The sequence below is a fragment of the Delphinapterus leucas genome, chromosome 15, assembly GCF_059928025.1.
Source record: "Delphinapterus leucas isolate spDelLeu-1000000601 "Yukka" chromosome 15, BTC_Dleu_Yukka2, whole genome shotgun sequence".
Classification (NCBI taxonomy): domain Eukaryota; kingdom Metazoa; phylum Chordata; class Mammalia; order Artiodactyla; family Monodontidae; genus Delphinapterus; species Delphinapterus leucas.
This window is the reverse complement of record NC_143143.1, coordinates 66033817-66043149: the sequence shown is the minus strand read 5'-3', so window position 1 is coordinate 66043149 and position 9333 is coordinate 66033817.

Here is a 9333-nt window from a genome sequence, read left to right as displayed (position 1 = left end):
ACTTACCCGAACACCCTGGCTCTGCTAGCTCGGCCGAGACCAGGAGCGCGGAGGGCGGAACAACGCAGCGCCGCGCGTCCTCCCGCCGACGTGCCCACGCAGCCAATCGGTGGCCGCACAGCCGTCTACACGGAAGAGCAACCGTCGCTTCGGCGCAAGCGCTCTACGCGCGGGGAAGTGACGGCACGCTTCCGCCAGCCCCGCGGTAGAGTGAGAGGGAAGGGACAATCTTGGTAGGGACGGCGACACGAGCGCGAGGAGGTGCTGCGGAGACTGAAGAATGGTGGCTGAGGCGAAAGCAGAGGTTGGGACAGGAGCGTCGTCCAATCCACCACAGCTTGTCCCGTCGAGCAGCGGGGCAGAACGCGGCGCTACCTTCCCCGAGGCGTCCTTTCGAGCCCAAACCTTGCTCCCCGGAAGCCCCAAGTTGCCCTTCAGGATTTAGCCCTTGCTCGTTTTCTCCCCTAACCCTTCAAGTCCCGTAGGACCTTGTTCACAGAGTTAATTCTTTTCTGTAATAACTTAGTGTCTCCTCATGCCTAGCACCCTCTTTTGACAAATGTGAGGCCTGAGATCCAAAAAGGGGACGTGATTTTCTAAGGCTGCATAGCATGTTGGAATCAGCTGAGGACTCCTCGGGGGAGTAAAGTTGCGAGAGTACTTTATTGGCTATCAGAAGATCTGGGTGTTCATCTATCGTGGCCTCGCTATGGGCTTGGTTAGTGGTTCGCAAAGTGTGTTTCTGGACCAGCAGCAGCTGCATCACCTGGGAACTCGATTAGAGATTCAAATTCTGAGACCCCCATCCCAGACCTACTGAATCAGAAATTCTGTGGGTGGGGCCCATAATCAGCGTTTCAGTAAGCCTTCAAGGTGGTGCCATTTACACTGTGCTATGTAGCAAGGCCCATCATCCTACGTGGTGGGTTTATATAAGGCAAAGAAACTTGCTCAGAATCACTCGACTGTTACCTGGGTCTGTCTGACTTCAAAATCTGCAGTCTGGGGAGTTCCCTGACGGTCCAGTGGTTGGGGCCCCACGCACTTTCACTGCCATGACCCCAGGCTCAATCCCTGGTCAGGGAACTAAGATCTTGCAAGCCGGGCTGCGAGGCCAAAAAAAAAAAAAAAGAAAATCCGCCCTTTTTTTTTGTTTTTGTTTAAATCCGCACTCTTACACTTGAAGTCTTAAGGAATTTCAATAAGGTCAGAACATCCTTTGCATACCTGTCAACATTCAGGTGTAGTTCTCCACCTTAGGGGAACAATGGTATCTCCTAGGAAACTTTTTCAGAATACCATAGCTGTTGTTTTCTCCCACAACCCAATCCCAATATCCTGTTTCAGTAGGTTGAGTGGGGCTGGACCCCAAAGATGATACACACTTCAACAGACATTACTTTGTCTGGACCTGGTGGGACAGCCATATACCTGACATGGATGTACATACAACTTTAGTACTAACTTTCCCATGGATCTTGTTCTTATCAGCCCTCCCTTCTCTGAACAGTTTCTCTCCCATATGCAAAACTGTGGTAAAGCCTAACCAGCTCACTCCAGTTTGGATGTGCACCACTGATATAAAGCCTATTTTTTATAGACTCCCTGGTGGCATGCAGTGCTGGAGACAGACAGATCATTCTGTCATAGAATGTTGGGAAAATACCTAGCCTGGAGTCAAAGACAGAAGAGGTAAGTTTTTAGTCTGCTGGGTCTGGTGGCAAAGGTTTGTAATGGGGAATTGGATCTGGGGGTTAGGGAAGACTGAACTCTGAGGGAAGAATAGGAATTAAGAAGAGGGAGAGGGAGGGGAAGGGAAGAGGGCATTCCAGGAGATGAAACCATGTCGGCTAATGGTGAGGTCTAAAGCCACAAGTTGGGGAAGGACTAGGAGAATCATGCTGAATAATTTTTTCCGGTGGTATAGAAAAATAATTGATGTACATCACTGTATAAGTTTAAGGTCTACAGCATGATAGTTTGACTTACATATATTGTGAAATGATTACCACAGTAGGATCAGCTAACCTCCACCTTCTCAGATAGATACAATAAAAAGAAAAGAAAGAAGAATCTGAAAAAGGAAAAAAAAATTCTCCTGTCCTGAGAACTCTTAGGATTTACTCTCTTAACTTTCCTATACATTGTATGGCAGAGTGTTAGCTATAGTCATCATGTATGTTACATCCCTAGTACTTACTTATCTTATAACTGAAAGTCTGTATCTTTGGACCACCTTTCTCCACTTCCCTCTCCCCTCACCCTCTGCCTCTGATAACCACAAGTCTGATCGCTTTTGCTACGAGTTTTTAGATTTTTATTATACTTTTTAAAGATTCCACATGTAAGTGAGGTCATACAGTATTTGGCTTTCTCTGTCTGACTTATTTCACTTAGCCTAATGCCTTCAATTTCCATCCATGATGTGTGGCAAATGGTAGGATGTTCTCTTTTTTATGGCTGAATAATATTCGTGTATGTTTGTATGTATGTATCTCACAACTTCTTTATCCATTCATCCATCGATGGACACTTAGGTTGTTTTCATGTCTTGGCCATTGTACATAATATTGCTATGAAAATGGGGGTGCAGATATCTTTTTGAGTTCGTGTTTTCATTTCCTTTGGGTATATTCTCAGAAGTGGAATTGCTGGATTGTATGATAGTTCTATTTTTAATTTTTTAAGTATCCTCTACAGTGTTTTCCACAGTGACTGTACCAATTTACGATCCCACCAACAGTGCACAAGGATTCCCTTTTTTCCACAACCACGCCGGTATTTGTTATTTCTTGTCTTTTTGATGATGGCCATGGAGAATTTGTTTTTGGTACGCGGGCCTCTTACTGTTGTGGCCTCTCCCGTTGCGGAGCACAGGCTCCGGACGCGCAGGCTCAGCGGCCATGGCTCACGGGCCCAGCCGCTCCGCGGCATGTGGGATCTTCCCGGACCGGGGCACAAACCGGTCGGCAGGTGGACTCTCAACCGCTGCGCCACCAGGGAAGCCCGAAGAATTTGTTTTTATCCCAAGCGTGGAGGAAGCCACAGAAAGGATTTTAGCAGGGAACACTTCACTTTTCAGGTTTGCATCTTGACAAGATCACCCTGGCTGCTATTTGAAGGACTGGATCACAGTGGGAGACTAGTTTTTAGATAAGATTTTTTTTTTTCCTCTTTTTATTGGCTGCGTTGGGTTTTTGTTACTGCGCAGGCCTTCTCTAGTTGCGGCGAGGGGGGCGCTACTCCTCACTGTGGTGCACGGGCTTATTGCAGTGGCGTCTCGTTGCGTAGCTCGGGCTCTAGGCGCGCGGGCCTCAGTAGTTGTGGCGCCCGGGCTTCGTTGCTCTGCGGCATGTGGGATCTTCCCGGACCAGGGCTCGAACCCATGTCCCTTAGCATTGGCAGGCAGATTCTTAACTACTGCGCCACCAGGGAAGCCCCGGGAGACTAGTTTAAAGACTTAAAGTTCCCCAGGTGAAATTTGGCGGGGGCAGTGAAGATGGAGAAAATTGGAATAAAACTTATAATAAATAATGATTATTATTAATAATTATTAAATTTAATGATTTTATTATTAAATAAATTTAAATAATAAATTTATTGTTAATTATTAAACTTTTATTATTAAAATAATAGAAGTTAATTCTTTTTTTAAACTTAAAAAAATTTAAAATTTTTGCTATAAAATATACATAACAAAATTTGCTATTTTTAAGTCTATAGTTCTGTGACACAGTGAAGTACATTTACTTTGTAGTGTGGCTATCACTACTATCCATTTTCAGAACACTTTCATCTTACAAAACTGAATCTTGGTGCCCATTAAACTATTAACTCCCCGTTCTCCCGTCCCCTCAGCACCTGGCAATTACCATTCTACTTTCTGTCTCTGAATTTGACTAAGTTCCTCATAAGACTGTAATCACAGTGTTGTCTTTTTCTAATTGGCTTATTTCACTTAGCACACCATCTTCAAGGTTCATCTATGTCATAGCATGTCAGAATTTCCTGCCTTTGTAAGGCTGAATAATAGCTTTGTTAAATGTCCACGGTATATACATTTTATTTATCTATTCATCTGTTAAGGGACACTTGGGCTGCTTCCACCTTTTTGCTATTGTGAATAATGCTACAGTGAACAAGGGTGTACAAATATCTGTTCATGTCTCTGCTTTCAGTTCTTTTGGGTATATACCCAGAGTGGAATTGCTGGATCATATGATAATACTGTTTTTAATTTTTTGAGGAATAGCCATACCGTTTTCCATAGCAGTTGCACCATTTTACATTCCAACAGTGCACAAGAGTTTCAGTTTCTCCACATCCTCATCAACACTTGTTTTCTGTTTTTTTTTTTTTCTTTTAACAGCTAACCTAATGGGTGTGAAGTGGTAACTCATTGTTTTTGATTTGCATTTCCCTAATGATTAGTGATGTTGAGCATCTTTTCACGTGCTTGCTGACCATTTGTATATCTCTTTTGGAGAAATGTCCATTCCAGACCTTTACCTGTTTTTGAGTCTAGTCTTTTGGTTTTTTGTTGTTGAGTTTTAGGAGTTCTGTGTATATTCTAGATATTAATCCCTTATCATATATGTAATTTGCAAATACCTTCTCTGTCCTGTGGGTTGCCGTTTTACTCTGTTGATAGTGTCCTTTAATATACAAAAGTTTTAAATTTTAATGAAGTGAAATTTGTCTAATTTTTTGTTGTTGTTTCCTGTGCCTTTGGTGCCACATTCAAGAAATCATTGTCAAGTCCAATGTCATCAAGTTTTTCCACGTTCTAAGTGTTTTATAGTTTTAGCTCTTATGTTTAGGTCTTTGATTCATTTTGAGTTAATTTTTTTATATGGTGTTAGGTAAGGGTCCACCTTCATTCTTTCAACATGTGGATATCCAGTTTTCCCAGCACCATTTGTTAAAGACTCTACTTTCCCCATTGAATGTTTTTTTGCACCATCATTTGACCATATATGCAAGGGTTTATTTCAGGGCTGTCTCTTTTATTCCATTGGTCTGTTTGTCTGTCTTTATGCCAGTACCACTCTTTTGATTACTGTAGCTTTGTAGTAAGCTTTGAAATCAGGAAACGTGAGTCCTCCAACTTTGTTCTTGTTTTTCAAGATTGTTTTGGGGATCCCTAGAGACTCCATATGAATTTTAGAATGAGTTTTTCTATTTCTGAAAAAAAAAAGTTATTGGGATTTTGATAGAGATTGTGGTGAATCTGTAGATTGCGTTGGTAGTAACAATATCAAGTCTTCTAATCCTTTTGATGCTATTGTAAATGGAATTGTTTTCTTATTTTCCTTTTCAGATTTTTCATTGCAGAAACAGAGTTGCTTTTTGGGTGCTGATTTTTGTATCCTGCACCTTTGCTGAATCCATTTGTTAGTTCAGCAGTTTTTTGTGTGGAATCATTAGGGTTTTCTACATACCCGATCATACCTGCAAACAGAGATAACTTTATTTCTCCGCCTCCCCCCGCCCCACAAAAGTTAATTCTTTATATGTCATATTGTATCATATTTTGAAGCTCTGCTCTTAACTCCAAGATTCTGTAAGTTTGGGTTTACATGGGAGGAGAGGAGAGTGTCACAGAAAGTTGTATTTGGAAGGGTGCTTAGATCCTGCCCAAGGTCACACAGCAAAGTTAGAGGTCCAACAGCCATCTGAAACCTCATCTGTGTCCCTCCTCTTAGCTTTCTAGGAGCAGACAGAGCCAAGCTGGCAGCCTGGAAAGCCCTTGCCAAGAAGGTATTCATGGGACTGAGACGTGTTCCCTTTCTGCTTTTACCCAAAGCTTTCCTTATCTTAGGAAGTGGGGAATTTGGCTGAAACCCAGTGCATCCATCTGGTTAAAATAAACGTCTTGGGTGGTCTAAGATGGAAAAGAACTTAATGAAGAGTCAGATTTGGAAGCGGGAGAGACAGATTCGGAAGTAGGAGAAATGTTGCCTTTGTGAGTTTGGGGCTTTTTAGCACCAGTTAAACATATGATGTCAGTCTTGGGCCTGAGGGTGTCCCTTCCAGTTGAATGCCCCTATAACACTGCCAGCTGCCTATAGCAGGCTTTGGAGGAAGATGTGCTCTGAGGGGTAAGATTGTGGCCTCAGACAGAGATAGATGGAATCACAGAAATCAGGAGCCATGTGGGGGAAAACGAAGGAGCTGTGGAAAGAGCACTGGTTGTGAAGTAGAGGTCTGAGTTTGTATGCTGGTCCTCTTCTTTTTTTTTTTTTTTTTTGTGGTACGCGGGCCTCTCACTGTTGTGGCCTCTCCCGTTGCGGAGCACAGGCTCCAGACGCGCAGGCTCAGCAGCCATGGCTCACGGGCCCAGCCGCTCCGCGGCATGTGGGATCTTCCCAGACCGGGGCACGAACCCATGTCCCCTGCATCGGCAGGCGGACTCTCAACCACTGCACCACCAGGGAAGCCCCGGCCCTCTTCTTTTTGCTCACAAGAAATATTTTACTAGCATTATTGAGCCCTTACCAGGTCCCAACTTTACTAAATGTTTTTCATACATTTGTCTCCAAAAGCTGGCTGGCTCTTAGTCACTATACTGAACTCCTCTCCTTTTACAGTAGTCCCTCCTTTATCCACAGGGTACATGTTCCAAGACCCTCAGTGGATGCATGAAACCATGGATAGTAGTAAATCCTATGTATACTATGTTTTTTCCTATGTGTACGTACCTATGATAAAGTTTAATTTATAAGTTAGGCACAGTAAGAGAATATCTGAATCGCCAGCATCACTACTCTTGCATTTTGGGGCCATGATTAAGTAAAATAAGGGTTACTTGATCACAAGCACTGAAGTATAACAACACTGGATCTGATAACAGAGCAGGCTCCTAAGTGACTAATAGGCGGGGTGGGGAGCACATACAGCATGGATAAGCGGAACAAAGGGATGATTCACGTTCCCGGCCCGGAGGGTGGGAGATTTCATTATGCTACTCAGAACGGCATGCAATTTAAAACTTATGAACTGTTTATTTCTGGAACTTTCCAGTTAATATTTTTGTACTGAGGTTGACCATGGGTAACTGAAACTGTGGAAAGTGAAAGGACTACTGTACCTTTACTTAAAATTTTTCTATAGTGAATGTTGACTGCTTATGTAATTAAAATGACAACCTCAGGAAGGCTACACTTGACCTTTAGGACACTATAAACTCCTAGGAGCCGAGGGAAGTCAAATGGTCTTGGGGGACTACTTGGTAGTAGTCTTCCTCTCACCCTGTAACTTTGAAAGATGAGGTGCTATCTTCCCAACCCAGCAGTTTCCTGGGGATAAGTCAGTGTCCTGACTCTGGGGATCAGTCAGTGTCCTGGACTCTCTGGGGGTAAGGTCTGGGAATTTGCTTTTTTGTAAGCTCTCCTGATGCATGAGAACTACTTCTCTGGGTAATTAGTCCCAGTTCTCCCACTTAAAAGCTGTGTGGTATTGGGCAAGTGATTTTTTAAAAAAACATTTATTTACTTATTTATTTATTTGGCTGTGCCAGGTCTTAGTTGCAGCACACGGGATCATCTTTGCAGCGTGCGGGATCTAGTTCCCTGACCAGGGATTGAACCCTCCCCGCCCCCTCCCACAGCATTGGGAGCACAGAGTCTTAACCACTGTGCCACCAGGGAAGTCCCTAGAGTATAGTTTTAAAATCCAGGGACTTCCCTGGTGGTCAGTGGGTAAGACTCTCTGCTCCCAATGCAGGGGGCATGGGTTCAATCCTGGTCGGGGAACTAGATCCCACATGCATGCTGCAACTAAGAAGTCCGCATGCCGCAACTAAAGATCCTGTGTGCTGCAACTAAGACCTGGCGCAGCCTAAATAAATAAAAATAAACAAATAAATAAATAAATAATCCAGAGTCCTGAATCCCTAGGGATTCTTTTTTTATATATATATAAATGAATGTCTTATTACAGAGTGTTGCTATATTTCTTCTTTTTTAAAAAATAGAATTTATTTATTTATTTATTTATGGCTGTGTTGGGTCTTTGTTGCTGGGCGCGGGCTTTCTCTAGTTGCGGTGAGCGGGGCCTACTCTTCATTGCGGTGCACAGGCTTCTCATTGTCGTGGCTTCTCTTGTTGCGGAGCACGGGCTCTAGGCGCACAGGCTTCAGTAGTTGTGGCACACGGGCTCAGTAGTTGTGGCTTACGGGCTCTAGAGCACAGGCTCAGTAGCTGTGGCGCACAGACTTAGTTGCTCCGCGGCATGTGGGATCTTCCCGGACCAGAGCTCGAACCCGTGTCCTCTGCATTGGCAGGCAGATTCTTAACCACTGTGCCATCAGGGAAGCCCTCCCTAGGGATTCTTATTCATGGGCCTGAGTTGGGGAAAAGTTTCCCAGTGGGGTCCGTGAGGCTGGGGGTCCATGGAGAAATCACCACTCCCAAAAACAGTGGAAAGGAAGAGGCCTTCCTTGACTGTCAGTCTAAAGGCATACCCCCCGCCCTCATCATTACCACTTTTCCTTTTCCTTTACTACTGGACACAGGGCCTAAGGTCACATTGATAACTAAGGACTTGAAGCATCATCATGGCCCCCTTGTGAAGAATAGGGGCATAGACAGAGAATCAGCCAACCCAACCACAGGTACTCAGACTAAGGAGCAGAAATGCCTTTAAAAAGCTATTTCCTAAATGAGAGTGTTACAGAACAGGCAGATGTCCTTATATAACATTCCTAGCTTCAGAGGAGAGGGGCCCTAGCCACACTGTCCCTGTCACCTTTCATTATCTAGAGTGCTTGCTCACTCCAGGGCTCATCAGTCTGAAACTGGTTACAGAAGATACTTTTATTTTCAGTTCTTTGAAAAGTATTTGTAAGAAGCCATCTCTCCTGAGGCAGCTGAACCGTCCAAATCACTGCCCCTTTTAGGGGAATATTAGTACTCATTTTCCACATGTAAAATGAGCGTCACTCTTGTTTTGAAGAGCCTTCCAGCATGTTCCTGTTCTGCCAAACCCCAGGGCCAAGTGTCCAGCTTGAGGGATACTGACAGAGGGAGTGGGAAAACCAGGACCCCGGATGAATGGCTAAAGGAGCTGGGGCACTTTAATCTGGGAACTTGAGCAGGGAGGCTGCATCTCCAAATTCCTAAAGGAGAGTGATCTGTGGGAGATACTCAATATCCTCCATCCAGGGTACTGGGGAGAAATCAGAAAGAAGCCAATTTGGTTCAATGGAGGAAACTTCTAGTGCTTAGCCGAAACCATGTTAGATAGCTGGATGCCAGTAGGCAGTGAACTGCCTATCACTAGTTTATATAAGGGAGGGACAGACCTCAGGGTGACCTTAAAGCAAGACAGACT